Below are 17,862 nucleotides of genomic sequence, written 5' to 3'. Positions count from 1 at the left end.
TCCCGGGCGGGGCGGGGCTGTACGGGGCGGGTCTATCCTGTGCGGGGCGGGGCTATCCCGGCAGGGCGGAGCTATCCCGAGCGGGGCGGGGCTATTCGGGGCGGGGCTATCCCGGGTGGGGCGGGGCTACCCCGGGCGGGGCGGGGCTATACCGGGCGGGGCGGGGCTACCCGGGGCGGGGCGATCCCGGCGGGGCGGGGCTATCCCGTCGGGGCGGGGCTATCTCGGGCGGGGCGGGGCTACCTCGGACGGGGCGGGGCGGGGCGGGGCTATCCCGGGCGAGGCGGAGCTATTCCGTCGGGGCGGGGTGGGGCTATCCCGTGCAGGGCGGGGCTATCCCGACGGGGCGGGGCTATCCTGTGCGGGGCGGGGCTATCCCGGCGGGGCGGGGCTATCCCGGCGGGGCGGGGCTATCCCGTGCAGGGCGGGGCTATCCCGGCGGGGCGGGGCCGGCCCCGCTCACATCCGGGTCCCTGGCGCCGGGGCGCGCGTGCGGCGCGCGGGCGGGGTCTCGGCCAATCAGCGCTGCGCTGGCGCCGAGCGAGCAGGAGCACAATGGAGCGCGCGGCGGGTGCGCTGCAGCCAAGCTTGGCGCGGGCGGCGCGCGGCTGACGGCCCGGCCCGCCAATGGGCGGCGGCGCGCGGGCCCGCACAGCCAATGGGCGCGGTGCGGGGGCGGGCCCGGGCGAGGTTAGGGTGTCCTTGCAGGGTGCTGGGCTAAACTTCACCAAATAAAAGCTGTTTGTGTTGGGGTGGCCGCGGAGCCATTTTGGGTAAGTTCTGCGCCCAACTTTGGGCTGTGGCGCCCGGCGGGCCGGGCCCGGGCGGCGGGGCAGGGGCGGCGGCGGGGCCGCGCCGGGGCGGCGCTATGAATGAGCGCCGCGGCAGCGGCGGCGGGGCCGCGGGCGGGGGCCGGGACCGGGCCTGTCATGGCTCCGGCCGCGGGGAGGGGCGCGGCGCCCCCGGGTCCTGCGCCCGCCCTCCCCCGCCCCCCGGGCCCTGGCTGCGGGGGGGTCCCGCCAGCCCAGCCGGGCGCGCTCCGGGCGGGCAGTGCGGGGCCCGCGGCGTGCGGGGTCCCGGGGCGGGGGCGGGGCGGGCTCCCCGCGCGGAGGCTCCTCCCGGCCCGGAGGGGGAGCGAGCCCCGGGGTGCGGGTGCGGGGTGCGGGTGCCGGGCCCGCCGGCGGGGCGCAGCTCAGCTCAGCTCCCCGCGCCATCGCGACCGCGCAGCTCCGGGAAATCCATCGCTGGGTCTTTAAACTTGGCGGCAGGGGCGGCGGGGCCCCGAGCGGTGCAGGCCCCGCGGCGCTGGCGGGCGCTGCCCCCGGGCCGGTGCGGGCAGGGCCGGTCCCGCCATGGCCCCGCACGGGCAGCGCGGCGGCCGGGCCGCCTCTCGCCGCAGTCCCCGCGCCCGCTGCGGGGCCGTGCCCGCGCCCGGGGGGCCCCCCGTGTCCGCCCGTGGCGGCCGCGGGCGGGGGAGGCGGATTTTCGCCTCCATCAGTGAGAGCTGCGGGGTGAGCGCTGTGAGCGACACGCACACAAACCAAACGGGAAGAGGAAGCGGACTCGCCGGCTCGGATCGCTGCGGGGCCGCGGGCACAGCCGGCCCCGCTGTTTGCCCATTCGCCTCCCGACAGCGGCCCCGAACGCGGCGGAGTCGGCACCGCCGCAGCCCGGGCTGCTGCTCGCCTTGGATGGGGTAGAGTTTGTCAGTAATTTTGCTATGAAATTGCTTGGTTTGTTTCTTCAGTGAGTTGGGATGCTTTTAGCCGAAAGCTCAGGCTATTTTGTTGTTTATCTCCTGCGCGGGATATGCAGCAAATGCTGTTGGGCTTGGAGGGGTGGGGATGGTTCGCTGTGGGTCTGGGCAGGAGCCTCCGGCGCCCCTCGGCCAGCACCGGCCTCGCTGGCAGAGGCTCCTGGGGGGCAGACACGCCGTTCTAGGCGTTAAGTGTTCATCCCCGACCTACTCGTTTTCAGGGTATCTTTTTAACTGGGCTGGTGGGGTCAATTGGGTTAGGGTGTTGCCACAGGAGAGGAAACATTGAGCTCTGAGTATGTTCCTGGCTGTGAAGTGTTCCTGTTGCTTTTGGGCCCCATTCAGATGATAGCACAGGAATAGGTCCTGTGTTACCTCTATTTGCCCTTTGTTTACCTTGTGCACGCAGTAGCTCTGCTGTGCTGCTTTGCAGAGAAATTGTTGTTTTGGTCCAACTGTTGAAATATGAAGCAATAACAGCATATTTTGCTCTGGGAGTAAATTCTTTCTGGAGTAAATAGGTTGTTTCTCTGAAGGTTTTTGTCCTCCAGCTGTGTTGCTTTTGGTTCCGGGCTGTCCCTGACTTCCTTAACCGAAAATTGATTCCTCTTCCACTACAAAGCTTAATGTTGCTGTGTGTTTGCCTTTGGGAACACTAATTCATGCCACGTTTTGGGATTGGTACAGCTGCCTGAACTTGCAGGTCCTTCAGGAGCGCTGGGTGTGCTGCTGCATTGCCTTTGCTGCAGAGATGGGCAACGTGGCAGCAGTGGGGTGAAGCTGATTGACTGTTACCCCTCGAGTGCTTCAAGCTGTAAAATGTGATAACTGGGAGAGCTGGATGCTTTCAAAATGTCTGCATGTGCCTTGTGCATAGAACTGAAAGTACGTGTTGTTGTTCTTCAAACCAAAACCGAAGTCAAGGAGAGGACTTGGGGAGGACTGGTGTTGGTTTGTTTACACTTCCATGAAGTTTGAAGCCTATCCTGCAGCCATGGGTGTTAATTCCTGCCTGTTGTCTCGTTCCTCCCAGCAGAAACCTCAGCTGCCCTGTCCCTGAGAGGGCAGTTGCAGCCCCTTGCTGCAGGCTGGTGTGGGTATCCTGGGTGAACCTGGGAGGCAGAGCCTAAGGCCGTTCTTGTCCTGTTTGTCGTGCTTGCAGCTGTGAATAATGGGTATCTCTTTGGGAAGGTGCTATCACAGGGACCCTCATTACCTTGTTCTGAGCACTGCTGTCTGGTTTGATAGTGTTCACCTGTTTAATGGCTTGAGTTTACCCCTCCCTCTGTTGCCCTGTGTAGTGGCCCTGGGGGACAGTGGCTCTGATTACACTGCTGGTCTTCAAACAGCTGGCCCTGGTGTGCTACACCCAGTGGTCAGTGCTGTGGGTCTTTTTGGGGTCCGTTGTTTTCTAGTAGCTTGATGGAGAAGGCTTTCAGAGGAATATCTCATTTTCCTGACTGCTTTTTACTGTGTTTCTTCAACAGGAAACAAATTTCTGCCCCCCCTTCTCCCTCAAGTGTAATCTCAGTAATTTTTAAGATTAAGTCTTCCTTGAGCCATCTTTAATATTTTCTCCCCAGTTTCTCCAAAGACTTTTACAGGTGGGTAATATAAAGAGTGTCACTGTGATGGTTGTGTTATTTCAAGAGGGCTTTGCACAGGCATGTGAGCTTGTTTCTGTGAGGTGGCCCTGCTGCCAGAGCAGGCCTTTGTGATTTGCTGTGGTGTCCTGGCCTGTGTGGGCTTTGCAGAGATAAGAGCTGGTGTCGTGCTCAGCAGCAAGGAAGCCCTTGGTGCAGGAACGTGGACCCCTGTGTTGGGTCTGGAAAGCAGGCACGTGTGAGGAGGCTGCTCCAAGGTTGTCCTAAAGAGACATTGGCAAGCTCGGTGGTTGGATGTCCCACTGGGCTTTGGGGTAGCTGTGAGGGCTTGTTTCAGTGCTCCTGCAAGTAGCAGTAAGTACATTTCTCCTCTCTCATTCCCAGTTTCCTGCTTGGGACAGTGGAGCCAACCTGTGGTGTTGGTAATTGTGGCCAGGCAGAGGGGTTGTTGGGGGCCAAGGAGCACTGTCGGGGTAGAGAAGATGGTCGGGATGAACGGTCTATGTGCAGTCGAGCAGCAATGTTTACTGCAGGCAGTGCTGGTGACAGCGGGGCAGGGTTTGTGTGGTGGGTTCTTAGCACTCTAAAGCCCTGTGAAAGCAGCTACGCTTCACTGTGGGCCCGATGGCAGCGTCGGTGCCTGCGTTGCCAGGGGGGTGGTGGTGGTGGGACCGAAATCCTGCCCGGAAGTGCAGGGCCCTGCACAGCAGCGTGCCTGTCCCAGCCAGCCTCCAGCCATCAGCAGGCACCAGCCCCTGCTGGAATAACAGAGCTGGGAAAGTCGACCAAGCTGGCAGCAAAAGGGGAAAAGTGTGGTGCTGTGGGTCTCAGCTTGTGACACGAGGAGACTGGTTTTGCTTTCTAATGTCTCAGACTGGTGCAATATGTTTTCTGTGCGATAGGACAATGCCTTCAACTTTCCCTTATATGGGAAAATCTGAGATGCAGCCTCGCAATCTGCCAATACGTGGCTAATAATTTTTAGCATTGTTATGTTGGATGTGTCCAGTCAGCCTAAGAATTCGGGTATACCTGGGACTCTGTGGCTGGGCTTAAATGTTTGAGGCAGATCGCTGGCAGATAGCTGGGGAAAGGTTATGGCTGTGCTCTAGGGAGTGCCTGAGACACTGGCTCTTTGGGAAGTCAGCTGAAAACTGGGAGAGTTTGTGCCTGGATGTAGGGCTCCTGTCTGTGCTGCCCTTGGGCCCAGAACTCAGAGGGGTGCTGGGGGCCTGCCTTCTGTGGCACGGGGTGAGTCAGGGCAGCTCTTGTCCCATTCTTTGTGCGAGAACCTCCTCCCTGCCGAGGAAATGCTGCCGTGAGGTTAAGGGGTGCATGCTGTTTCTGTGCTGCAGCCTGAGTATAAATCCTGCTCTAACAGGAGCAAAACACTCCTTTCAGTCCAGAAAAGAAAATGAGAAGCGTGGGAACTGAGTCCCAGTCCCTCTTTGTTTTTCATGTGGGCGCTGGATATGTGCTTGCAGAGGTGCATTGGGTCCGGTTCAAGGATTGTGGGTGTTACTGCAATGGTGAGATTTTGGCTTGGCCACGGGGTGCCCATCACATTTTCCATCTCTGGCTTCCCTGTGATGAATTCTCTTCCATGATATTATGAATGTCTGTCCTCAGAGGTACATCATGCCTTCTGCAGGCCTGCCTTTTCCCTCACCGTGCACAGCCCTTCTGTTGCACTAAGATGGGTACTGTTATCTGGTTGGTTGTTTTCAGGTGGTTGGTTTTAGTGTGGTGGTTTGGGGTTTTTTTGTTTTGTGTTTTTCCTGGTGAGATTAAATTTAGATCTCTTCTGGTGAAACTCTGATGCCTGTCTGGCTCTCTCTGCTGTTTGACTCAGTTGTTATGGGAAGTCTGGTTTGAAATGCAAGTAACTCATTGCTTCCTTTTGGGGTGAATGTGCCAAAAGCAGGAAAAAGTTACGATTGTCAGCGTCAATTTGAAGAGCATTTATTTTCTAAATGTTTCCATGGAAGTATGGGATCTGTGGAACCCTGCTTTGCATTTGAGCAGAAGGAGGCAGCATGTAGGGCCAGGCTGGTGTTACCCCAGCCCCCGTGAGCTGGCTCCATATCCCTGCTATTGTGCCTGTTAGGGTGAGGGAGAGACAGGCAGGCAAGGTTGTTTCATTTGCTATCTGATGTGGTCCTAAAACGTGTTTGGATTCCCCTGTGGCAGCTCTGGCCCAGGATCATAAGTGGAAGGGGCAAGAGCCTGTGGGAAGGCCTGGTGGGGGAAGTGCAGTGGAGTATTCCTGTGGCTGGCAGCGTTCTCTGGAGGAGAAGGCATTTATTGGCCTGAGTGCTAAAGCCCCCTAGGATGTTACACCCCCATCCCTTCCCCTGAGGGATATCTTATTTGCACTTCTTTGAAGGCAGAAGCAGGACTTCAGCTACCAGACCCTCCCTGTTAGCAGCCACTGCTGAAAGTTACGCTCCCTCTGTATTGCACTGGAAATAGGTAATTGTTTTGTGGACAGTTTCATCTTGCACTTCAACTTGTGTTCTGTGGCTGCCTTGGAAGGTGAGTTCCAGTGTTAGCAATTAGCTACCTGCAGGATCAAGGGTGTTACTAAGTTATGGGGGATTCCACTTCTTTGACAGGTAGGTAGGTGAAGTACTGGTTCTTTAAGGAACATGAATGTCTTGTTATATCTGTGCATCGAGGCAGAATTAAAGTTAGTCCTAGATACAAGAATAAACATTAGTGCTTTGCTATGTATGTGCTGTGAAAGCTGCTATTTTTGTGTAAGCTACTGCCTTGAGTTCTCTAGGTCTTGTGCATGGAGCACTTTAGCCCTCAATCTTTCACCTTATTTGGTTGAACTTAAGTTATGCTTTAAATAAAAGGAAGTTTAAGTGTTCAGTGTCTGTTAACTGAGGATGAGTGAAGAGCCATTCTCTCTTGATGTCTTCTGTAAGTGCCTGGTGCATCCTTGCTGTACCCTGTGCTTGCTTAGCCTGGGAAGGAGCGCGGTGGGGTGTGGGAATGCACAGCCCATTGCTCTTATTTGTATGCTTCTCTGCTTGTTGCTTTAGGGCAAGCAAAGCCCTGTTTCTCAGTGATCTTTCTCAGTCCCCGTAGGGTGCCCCTCACCAGAGGATCTGAGCCTTTCCCGGCATGCACTTTGGTGCATACATAAAAGCAGGTTTCTCTCCACTGCCGACAACAGAGGCTGTGCTCGATTTGTTTGCTGCATGGAGATGTTGTGGGAAGGCTGGCTGATGCAAGGCTTGTGCTTACTGTGAAGGTGCTGAGGTTTGTGGTTACCCTGATTTCTTCAGAGAGCTGGTTGCAGATCTGTGGGCCAGTCACAGTGGCTTCACCTCCTTGTTCTGGAGGGTGAGAGTTTCTCTGAGAATAATGTCACTGGTTTGGAATTGAGCCAGTCCCACACTGTGCTTTGAGTGTGAGGACCAGGGTCCTGAATCCAGAAGGCAAAGGTAGGAGTTGGGTCAGTGTGGCACCGGCTCTTTGAAGCCTCAGTAGTTGCAATTTCAAGGAGAGTGTCCTCTCCAGGGGCCTGTAGTGAGGTGTGACTGCAGCTTGCAGGCCCTGTGTGTTTGAACAGGTACAGCTGTGCCTGCCTCTGACAGGGCACAGTGTTGCTGTGTGTGGAGATGTGGTTCTCTGCAGATGCTGCTCTCTGGTTTCTAGACAGGCTCTGCACTGGCTGCTGCACTGAGTGGAGCATGACATTAGAGCTGAGGGCAGTGCTCTTAAACCCTTTCCTGGATCCAGCTCTACGTCCCTTTCTTTGTCACCCAGAGCTGGAAGAGGGAGCTGTCTGACAGAGCAGAAGTGGATTTCTGGACCTTGTTGCATGCTTGTTCCTCCAGAGATGCCTGCTGAAGGAAGGGTTCATAAAATCAGCGGCTTATCTGGGTACAAGGGGGGAGAGAAGATGTGGAAACCATGTTGGCATGGGCTTCGGACAGGTTTGTGCAGGATGTGGGTCTGTGGGAACTCTGCTCTCCTGCTGTGTCCAGAGTTTGCCTACCTGGCCTCCACGTTGTTACATGTCAAAGGAGACTGATGTTTATAGACCTGCCAGGCAAGCAGGGACAGAGTCTCTTGGTAGCTTGGTGCAGCTGATGCCATGTGCCTTGCCTGCTGCACAGCTGACCCCATGGCAGTGGTGCTGGTTGGCCAGGAGTGCCCTGAAGGACTGCAGCTTGAGTCCAGGAGAGACCCACAGCAGCTCTGCCTGTGTGCTGTTGGATGAGGCTTGGTGTGCTCTGAGGCTCCAGCTCTGTTTGGAAGAAGGGGCTCTGCAAAGATGGGGCTCTGCAGCCGGCACTGGTGACAGTGGTTTGGTGTGCTCTGGCAGGAGGGGTGTGCTCCCTGCCTATGCAGATGTGGGTCTCCAGTCTGGCAAGGCTGATGCTCTGCAATACTGCCTGAGCTGGCCTCTGACCACAGGGCATTATGAGCTGGGCCAAGAAGACGCAGCTTCTCCATATGTGTTTTCAGTAGAATTTGACTTGCAGCATGTCTGGGCAGGCCCTTGGGTGCTTGCTGTTTTAATAGGCTGCCCACGTGTTCAATGCATTGCCTGTAGCTGAGGGGCTGGCATCACTGAACCCCAAGCATTTGCACATGAGGAATTTATGAATTTCTCTTTGGCACCGCTCTCTGCCTCCCATACTTTAGTCTTTCTTGGAATGATGTAAAAGACACAAGTGCAAGGAAGCATTGAGAGGAAGGTGGTGTTACAGATGGCATCTGAACTCTGGAGACTGTTCTACAAAGTAACTTCTGCTGAAATTGTGGAGAACTTGTATCCCAGAGGGTTAAATTCAAAACAAACTGCAAGCCTTTGAAGGTAAATGTCAGGGAGTTACAGTCGTTGCAGGGCAGTGGAAGTGAAGGTGTATGTAAGGATGTGGACCTGGGGACTGTGCAGTAGTGATGCTGCTTATGAGGGGTGTTCTTGCTCTGGGCTGCATCAGGAGAGCTCACTAAAATTTGCTCTCTCTCCTCTTCTTTAGATGCTTGGGAAATGGGTCTGATGCTTCAGTTTGCAAGTTTGCAGGCCTGGAGAGCTGCACACTTTGTTGCTATTTTGAAGCGAGGTTTGCTAGATCTGTTTGCATGTACAGGCAGAACAGATGCCACGGGCATGGGACCTCTCCCCAAGCATACAGTAAACTCTCAGACTGTGGTTATCTGGGATGTTGTCTTCCTGGGTGCTGAGGAAGAACTTGGCTTCTCCAGTATCTGACCCTGCTGCTGGCAAGGGTCTTGGCAGCCAACCTTTCTGCCCTGTTCTGGAGCAGGTGACCTGCATTTGTGGCGTTGGCAGGACAGGTGCAGCCTGTGTGTGTTCAGGAGCTCCTCACCAACAGGGTGGCATCAATCAAGTGGCCTCTGTAAGCTGGTGTTGGAGGTGTCCTGTGCTTAGAGAGTGAGCAGTGTAGCAAAATGTCCCTTTGCTCCTGGAGGTCCCTTCTGTGTCTGCTCTGGCCTTCAGTGTGTGCGAGAGCACAGACTGAGCTGAGCTTCCTTTATCACCTGCTTTCTGAGCCCCACAGGACTAGAATGCAGTGCTGCCTGGCCCAGAGCAGAGCTGCTCACTCATCATATGCTGAGATGTACCTTGGGATCAGCCTTCAGTGCCTGTGCTCACAAGCTGTGGTGTGAGATGTGGCCATGGTGGGCAAAGCAAGGCTGGCCCTGAGCTTGCTTCATGCACTGTACCCCCCTCCCCTCTTTGCTGCCTGTGTGTGTATGAGGCTTTGGCAAAGCAGCCGTGTCCCAGTCTGCTTGCAAAGCCCTGGGGATGTTCTTGTGGCTCAGCTGCTGGTGACTTGGCCATGTTTCATTCAGCTCCCGGCTTGGATGTGTTTCTTGTGGCACATTGCAATGGACTATTCACTAGCAGGAGGGCACCAGCTTTTTCTTTCACTCTTTTCCTTTACTGTGGTTTTAGTAGGAGGACAGTGGAGAATAACTTACAGTCAGCAAGGAACAAGAGGAACTGGGGGACATCAGCTGGATGACTGACAGGGTTAAGAGCGATCAACCATGAAGGTCTGTCAGGAGGTGGGGAGCTTCAGCTGGAGAAGACCAACAAAAGGTGCCTGAAGGAATGAATTTCAGCAAGACTGGACTCTGCAGTGGCATGTCCATCACCACAGGGAGCTGTGGCCAGAGTTACTGTGCCTCCTCAGCAGGAAATCTACTCAGGGTGTCAGATGGGCTCTTCATATATGTCTACAGCCAAATCTTCAGGTGCACTGCAAGCATTTGTTCACCTTCTCAGTAGCCCTGCTGCGAAGGTTGATATTTTTTTGCTTTGTTTTTTGTCCCTGTTCTACCACTGGAAAATAGAAGCACAAAGGGCTCAGTTGCCTTTGAGGACCTGTTTGCAGTGTGGCAGAGCTGTTTTCTGACAGCTAGAGTTTGCTGTGCAGGATGTTAACAACAGCAAGAAGGAAAGATCTGTGCTTTCAGGAATAGCATCTCATTTTTTGGCCATCTGCTTTGGGATTGCATGAGTTTGGTGCCATTCGGTGTATAGCTGTCAAGCAGTAACCTTATAAAAGGTTCTTTGAGTTGGCCAGCTGTCCAGGTCTGCTGGTTGAACTGGCTTTTGTACACCTTTCTTGCTAATAAAGGTGCTGTGGGCTAAATTATGTGCCTGGTGGCATCTTTACAGGGACAGTGACCTTGAGGATGGACTTGGACAGCTAAGTGGAGCTCCGAGGGCTTGTGCGTGAGAAATAAAAGGCAGCAGGAAAATGTGCAGAGTGCGCAGGGTGCTGGTTTCTGCTGAAACCTCTATATCCCTCCTGGTAGCTGGAGAGCAGCTGGATGGTTTGCTCTGATGCAAGAAGCCTCTGAAGCAGCTGACAATAACCCCTGTGCTCCCATGAGCCTCGTAATTCATCAGAGGCTTTTCTTACACTACTGGGAAGTCTGGCTGGCCTCCTTCCTGGACCCCTGATCCAGAAAGCCAGCAGGAGTGAGCCCCACGCTCCTTTCTCTGCCCAGGTGTAACAGCCAGGCACTTCAGGGAAGAAAGCCTGCTTACAGCACCAAGAGTGTGTCCTCGGAGCTTCTTTGCCCATTTCCATCTAAGATGTAGCTGGGGTGGTATTGTCACTCTGACCTGAGGCTTTCCGCAGCCTCCTTGGCAGCCCTAGTGCATCTGTCTGGGCACTTGAGGCTCCCTGCCTTGTGGAGGAGCAGATTGGGTGCACTGTCCCAGGCTGAGAAACAGGAGTTGCCCACCAGGCGTCTTTCTGGTTGCCAGCAGGCTGTGCCTGCCCCTGTGTTGAGCTGCCATTAGCAGTATGGTTCTGGCTCCCAGAGATGAGGAGGGGGACTGTGAGCTGGAACTGGAGCTGGAGCGGCTGCCGCTGCAGGGTCCGGAGGCAGAAGAGCTGTGCAGGGCTGTGGAAGGGGCTGCTGGCCATGGGCTTTTTTTGGCGTGTGCACTGGGCACTCTCCTACAGCATGTGGATACAGATACTGTATTTTCCATTATTTAAAAGTAGGAAATTAAATGCTGGGAGTGTGATGGGAGAAGTGGGAAGGCTTTATGTCCAGTCTGCTCACTGGACACGCCATTCATGTCCTTCATATTGGCTCGCTGATCAACATGTTGGTGGGGCTAGTGAATGAAATGAAAGGAAGACTTAGCAGTGGTGATGGAGAAATGGCTTTTTAAGATTTGGCAGATAGGGCAGTTTGGTGTGATGGCCTGGGCTGAAAGCCACACCAGAGACTATTTGTGTTTAATGGGGAGCAGAGGTCTGAAAAGTGCCACATTGTTGATGTGTGACAGGCTTTACTGATGTGGTAGGAGCTTGAGCTGGGGATGCTCTTGACAACAGATCATGCCCTGCAGGGAGCTGCTGCAGACCCCTGCATGTGAAGGAATGCTGTACCTGTTTGTGCACACCAATGCACCCTTGCCCATGAAATCATGCCCCTTGGCCCTGCTGAGGGTGGTCATGTGCCTGCCCTCATGGGAACCCAGCCTGCTGGGTGCCAGCTATGAGCCTGGGCAGGCTTGGCCTGCCTCCCTTCTCTCTTTCTTGACTACATAGGCACTGAATTGTAGAGGTTTGTTTGGGTTTTCTCTGTTTTTGGCTTGGTGATGTTGAGGATTAAAATTCACTGCTCAGGGCTTCGGAGGAACTGTTTGGAGTGAGACCCTTCACCTGCAGATCAGAAAGCAGCAGACATAGTAGGCTTGAGAAACCTCTTGCTCCTGGCAGCTCCTGCACACCGGGGTTGTGGCAGGGAAGGGGGGGCAGTGATGCTGGGGCATCCTGACTTTGTGTCCCCTCGTTTTGGACTGTTCATGAAGGTGCTGAGGGAAATAACATTTTAGAGTGAGCTCAGATGTCGTTTCTCTCTCTTTCACAGGAAGCTGGAGTGCATCTCTTTGTGCATGCTGACTGGCCAGGCATGGGTTTGTGTTAATGATGTGCCTTTGTTGAACAAAACCAAAGGGGTTTCACCCATTCTGCTGCTTTATCTTCCCTTGTGCTGTTGGTCCTTGCTTGCAGCTGTGCTCACTGGAATCTGAGCGAGCCCTTGGTTCTCAGCCCTCTGGTACTGCACAGCTTTGAAATAGCTGCTGAAGGTCATTGTGGTTATGGTCTTGGGTTAGGAGCTGCATTTGAGAACCCTTCAGAAAGGAGCTATTGCTGGTTTTGCCACGTGAGCTTGTCATGAGAGTCATGAAGTGCAGCTGAGTGAAGCTCCATTCCCGGGGGCTGTATCCAGCCTGCATGTGCTCTCTTGCTTGTTGGGTGCCAACAGAGCATCCTGTGTGCACAGGCAGTGGCACAGGCCCAAGTGTCTCCCCAGGGTCTCTGACGTGGCTGGTGCTGTAGGGCCGAGAGCTTGGGAGCAGAGTGCCGATGCTGAGCAGGCATTTGGGACGGGAATGCCATGCAGCCTCACTGTTATTCTTTGTCCCAGGAAGCAAGTGGCAAGGAGGCTGTGGTGAATTACTGCCTGCCTGTCAGAGTCTTGTTGCCTGTTCTCCTGTGGGGTGGTGGACTTGAGTGTCCTGGGAAGGTGCTGCAGGATTGCCATGTGCATTGGATGTCCTTATCAGTAGATTTCTTGGCTCACCTGGCCCCACAGAAAACACAGTTCATTTCCTGCCCGTCTTTTTTTACAGATTAAAGTATTTTAAGAACATCAAATTGCTTGGAGCGTGGCTGTGGCTCCCTGGGGGGTGGCTGTTGGTGTGATGCCCTGCCTGTCCTGGACGTGTGCACCTGCCTGAGGCACGTTTGTTCTCCTACTTTGGGTTATTTGAACATCTGTGTGCATCCCTTCTTCCTCCCCTCGCGTTGCTTCTCCTGCCGTGTGTCCTGCTTAGGGCCGTGGGGCCTGTGCCCGCTTCCCAGGGCACAGGGAGCGGGAGGGAGTGTTGGGGCAGCTCTGAAATGAAGACCGCCTGGCTGCTCAGTGAAGCCTCTGCTGATGGAATGCTGAGGGAGTCTCGCTTTCTGAAGCGGTGTGAGCAGAGCTGGGAAGCTGCTTTTCCGTAGCCTGTGCTTGGGAAGGGAAATGTATGCCGTGCTGCCCCGCAGCGAGCTCTCAGGCTCCCCAGCCCCCTGCGCCGCCGCTGCTGCCGCTTCTCTCAGCTACCGGGTTATTTTTAACTTGGAAGAATTACAACCCGAGATTGGCATTCTCTACCCCCAGCGGAGGGCTGGAGGCAGGATGCGGGGGAGGCACTGCGGAGGGCTGGGAATGCGGCCGGGCGGGCGGTGTGCGGGGCCGGGGTGCGGGGGGCACAGGGCAGGGCGCTGCTCCGCCCGGCTCGGCTGCGGCTGCAGCCTCTGCATTCCCATGGCGAAGGCACGGAGCAGCTGCAGACACGTAAACAAATCCTGCTGCAGCAGGCTGGCTGTGGGGAGAGAGCCGGGCCCTTCCTGCCAGGCTGCTTGCGTGACAGCCCGCGGGCGGGGAGCCGCGGACGGGCTGCGTGCCTCCTTCAGAGAGGATCCCGCAGAGATGCTCTCGGGTGATGGAGCGTGCTGTGGAGTACCCAGCCGGGTTGCTGTTTTGCCCAGCGCAGCAGGCTTTGCTGGACCACACGGCCCTCCCTAATTCAGCTTGCAGAGAGCTGGTGGGGAGGAGCCAGGGAGAGAACTGTCACTCTTGCGCCGTGTTTTTCCTTCTCCCTCCCCTAGCTGTGCCTCTACAGTGTTTTGCAGGCAGTTGTGTTGCCAGTCCTTGTCTCCCCTGTCTGGATCTCCTTGAGTGAGCTGGAGCACCTCTCTGAATCCAGTGCAGGAAGATTTTTCTGCAGAGTCCCTTTTCCATGCAGCCCACAGGAGTGTAGTTCCCTCAGTCCCTCTGGGTTGCACCAGACGCTCAAGCTTCAAGCTCTGGCAGCTGTGCTGGCTGAGATGTGTTTGTGCAGCCCTGCCTGGGAACAGCGATTGATAAGGCAGCAAGACTCAAACAGCACCGAAGGGCTGCAGATATGTCTGTCTCTGCTGTTTGGTGGTTGAGCAAAGGAGATGAAGAAGAGTGGAGGCTCCAAGTTCTGCTCTTAGTCTGTCCCAGGTGGACCTGTGGGTCATTTACTGCTGCCCACCTGCAGTGTGGATGTATAAGTAGGAAGGCAGCTGATGCCTGGGCCATGCTGTCCTCGGGTTTGCTGTCTTCCTTGCCAATAGCAAAACTATTGTGTGCTCTGGAGACTCCTCTGGTGGGCAGGTGCTGCCAGGACCCGGGACCCTCTGCTCCAGCTTGCCTGGGAAAGTCCCAGAGCCCATCAGTCCTGGCCTGTCTTCTGCTACTCTGTAGCTCTCCTAATGATTGGGGCAGCAGTAGCAGGGTAACACAGCAAACCTCTTGGCAAGCAATGGCCAGTACTCGTTTCCCCTAGCTGTCCTCAGGCAGGTGCAGGCACCCTTGCTCCTTGGGGAATAATTTGTGTTTGCTTGTCGAGGCTGGCATGAGGCTCCCCCAGACTGTGGGGTGGGGCACACCGTGAGGTACTGATGCTGTTCTGTGCCCCTGACCTCAAGGCAGGACTGAGTTCCCACTGGAGCAGCAGTACTGATGGCTCAGCTGCAAAGGCCTGACTGATGCCTGACCCTGTTACAGAAATTACATGGCTTGGTGTCATCCCTGTGTGGTAGGGAATAGCTTCTGGCTACTCTCCCCTCTCCTCAAGACTGTAAGGGTTGTTGTCAGGCATGGGGCACTGTTCTGTGGTTGAGCCAAGGGCTGCTGCCATGATGATGGCAGGTAGTGGAGGGCAGAGCAGCTCTTGGACAGCCAGGGCTGGACTGGCACATCTTCCCCCCAGAGAGCTACTCTGCAGCTTATGTGAGGCAGTGGGGTGTCCCCACCACCCCAGAATGGTGTGTACACACAAGGACAGCTGCTGACACTGGCATTGAGATTGGTGTGTGGGGTAAAAGACCAGGACCCTTTACCTGTGAGACAGGCTTCTGAAAGCTCTCAGTTGCCCCATTGCCTGGTGCCTTTTGTTGCTGCCTTGTGTGCTGTGGCTGTGGCAGCTGCCTGCAGTTATCTCTGAAACTTCTCATCAGTCTGCACTGTGACCTCTGCCAGTGTTTCTCAGGGCAGGTTATCACATCCTCAGGTACCAGAGCAGCAAGGCTGTGCTGAGCCACCCAACTCCACCTGGGCTAGCTGCCACCCATGACCCTGGCTAGCTGCTAGCCTGCAGGGCCGAGCAGCAGGTTTGAATATGGCACTCCTGGCTAATCTCCTTTCCTTCCAGCTGTGCCCAAGCACTGAGGAGATGCAGCACTTCCTGAGGTGCTTCAGCAGAGCAGACCCAATTGTCTGAAAATCAGTGATTTCATGGCACGGCTGTGCAATTCTCATCTCTTCTTTATCTTCCTGCCTTCCTGTATGTTCATTGGGACTGCATGCAAAGTGCTGTGCCTGTTTGGGATCTGTATTTTCAAGGGATCCTTGTAGTCAAAACTACAGGAGGGAGGAGAGAAGTGCCATGTGATATTGAGGAGGTAAGCAAGCAAGGAAGGAAGTGTCACTAGAAGTCTGGAGACATGTGGAGGTTGGACACTTGTTTGTTGCCTCTGTCTCAAAGGAGCTGCTTGCTGTGAGACCTTGTCCTTGGCACTTTCCTGGACCTTGAGCCTGCTGTGCTGTGCCAGGTGCTGCTCGTGCACCTGTGTAGGGGCAGGGAGCTGGAAGATGGGTCAGCTTGAAGAGTGTGTCTCCAGTGGGCCAGGGCCAGGTAGTTGGAGGGCTGGGAGAGAGTGTGTGGAGCCAGGTATGCTGGACTAGAGCACTTCTCTGGTTTGTAATAAGCAGAGGGGCCCCCAGCCTGAAGTGTGGGGCTCCTGTTCCCCATGAATGCCTTTGGTGAATCACCAAGAGAGTTCATCTTCCAGCCTGCCCTATAGGAAAAGCAGCTGGGAAAGGTGCTGATCTCTAAATCAAAGAATCATAGAATGGAATGAGTTGCAAGGGACCAGCAGTTGCTGTGCTTCAAGAGGTTGGGGTCTCTCACTTCTGGCCTGTTATCCAAGAGACTTGCTAAGAAGCAAATGCTGGCTTTTTACCACTTCCTTGAGAAGTGGCACGTATGTGCAGGGCACTGAGTGGCTGGGTTGTGTCAGTGAATGTTTGCTACGTATGGGGCTGAAGATGAGAACTGAAATGTATCGTGTGGAGTCTCCTCTGGAGATATTCAAAATCTGCCTGGGCATGATCATGTCCAACTTGCTTGAGGTAAACCTGCTTTAGCAGGTGGCTTGGGTGAGATGATCTCAAGAGGTCCCTTTGAATTCCAACCATTTGGTGACTGTGTGGTGACATGTGTCACCTTACAAGTTTATGTTGCCCAAGGCTGCTTCCTGCTTCTACTCTTTGCTGCAGCAGCTTTAGAGGAACTTTGGTGCAGAATCGCTATTTAGGAAGCAAAAACTAAGAGAGCAAGTTTTCCAAATGTCTTATCAGCAGTGTTTCTGGCCCACAAGGACCTCTGGGTGCCCCTAGTCCTTCGAGAGGTGGTCTGTGAGCGTTGCTTGTTCCCTGAATCGCAGCTGCTGTTGTGCCACATGCCCCTTTTGTTTATCCTTCTGAAAAGGATCACTAAAGACCTGGTGGTAAGGTGTTGATTTTTATTTTAACTGCACTCATTGTTTCCTTGCTGCAGCTTATTTGTACAGACAAAATCTTAGCTTTTTCCCTTTTGAAAAAGGCAGCCACCTGCCTCTCAAAAGCAGCTGAACATGGCACTGTGTGCTGCAGGGATGTTCTCTAATAAAGTAAAAAAATGTGCTGCTGTACTGGATAAGGAGTGTTCTTGGGCAAGTGCCATTAGTTTTTGCAGATGCTGAGGCCTCTGCTTTGTCTGAGTTTGGCCCTTCTGACTGTTGGTGACAAGCCTAAGGACATGACCTGGGGCAACAGACAGGGTTGTGCTCATGCCTGCCCCGGGGCAGCTCTGGGCCTGAGCTGGCCTCGAGGGAGCTTCTGAGCTGCAGCTGCTGCAGGTACAGCTGTGCCAGGGGCTGGGGGGCCTGGGGCCCTCTGAGCTGTCAGAGAAGAGAGGGGAGGACAAAGCTTGGAGGTAAAACAGAGCCTGGAATACAGGACTGTGTTCAGAGCTGCCGACTCCCACCTCCCTCACCACACTGCAGATGAGATTTCCCGTCAGGAAATGAAAGTTGCTCTTTGGATAACGGCTATGAATAAAACTTTCTTTCTGAGGTGCCTTGTTGTGTCTGTGACTGAGGGACTGTTGGAGCATCTGTTCCTGTTGGGACATAGAATGCTTGAAGGGATATCAGTGGGAGTCTTTAACGGGAGAATGCCAGAGATTGCGCTCAGAGATTGCACTTGGTGTGTCTGAGGTCATCTGTGGGCCTGGCCTGGGGTGATGGTTTTGTGGGTACCTGGGGAGCACATGCAGGTGTTAGGGACAGGGAAGGGCTGAGACAAGTCTGGATGTGTCCCCACAGGACAGGATGGGGTAGCCTCTGACTGAGCCAGTCGCTGTACTGGTTTTGGAGGCTGTTTCCCAGGTTTTTGTGAACCACAGAATCATAGTAGTTTGGAAAAGGCCTTTAAGATCATTAAGCCAAATTGTAAATATAGCACTGCCAAAGCCACCACTCAGCCATGTCCCTAAGTGCCACGGCCACACATCTTTTAAATCCCTCCAGGGATGGTGACTCCACCACTGCCTTGGGAAGAAGCCTGTGCCAGGGCTGGACAACCCTTTTGGTAAAGAAATTTTCCCTGAAGTCCAACCTAAACATCCCCTGGTGCAACTTGAGGACATTGTTTGCTACAAGAGCCCATCTGGCTCCACCCTCCTGTCAGGGAGTTATAGAGAGTGAGAAGGTCACCCTGATCGTCCTTTTCTCCAGGCTGAGCCTCCCCAGCTCCTTCAGCTGTTCCTGGTGCTCCAGACACTTTCCCAACTCAGTTCCCTTCTCTGGACGTGCTCCAGCCCCTTTAGTCTCATGAGGGTCATTTTCATGTCATGAGGGT

The 17,862-nt window shown here is 54.8% G+C and overlaps 1 protein-coding gene across 2 annotated transcripts in view; it reads left to right on the top strand.

Annotated features, from left to right (window-relative positions):
* Nucleotides 1-550: 550 nt before the first annotated feature.
* CHD6 (chromodomain helicase DNA binding protein 6) overlaps nt 551-17,862 on the top strand; it is a 90,438-nt gene continuing 73,126 nt past the window's right edge. For both annotated transcript variants that reach the window (XM_071573211.1, XM_071573210.1), the window contains exon 1: nt 551-773. The gene's annotated coding sequence lies outside the window, so the exon portion shown is untranslated. The remainder of the gene's footprint in view (nt 774-17,862) is intronic.

The sequence above is a fragment of the Pithys albifrons genome, chromosome 18, assembly GCF_047495875.1.
Source record: "Pithys albifrons albifrons isolate INPA30051 chromosome 18, PitAlb_v1, whole genome shotgun sequence".
Lineage (NCBI taxonomy): Eukaryota > Metazoa > Chordata > Aves > Passeriformes > Thamnophilidae > Pithys > Pithys albifrons.
Note: the sequence above shows the minus strand (reverse complement) of the source record. Positions and strands in the feature narration are given on the sequence as shown.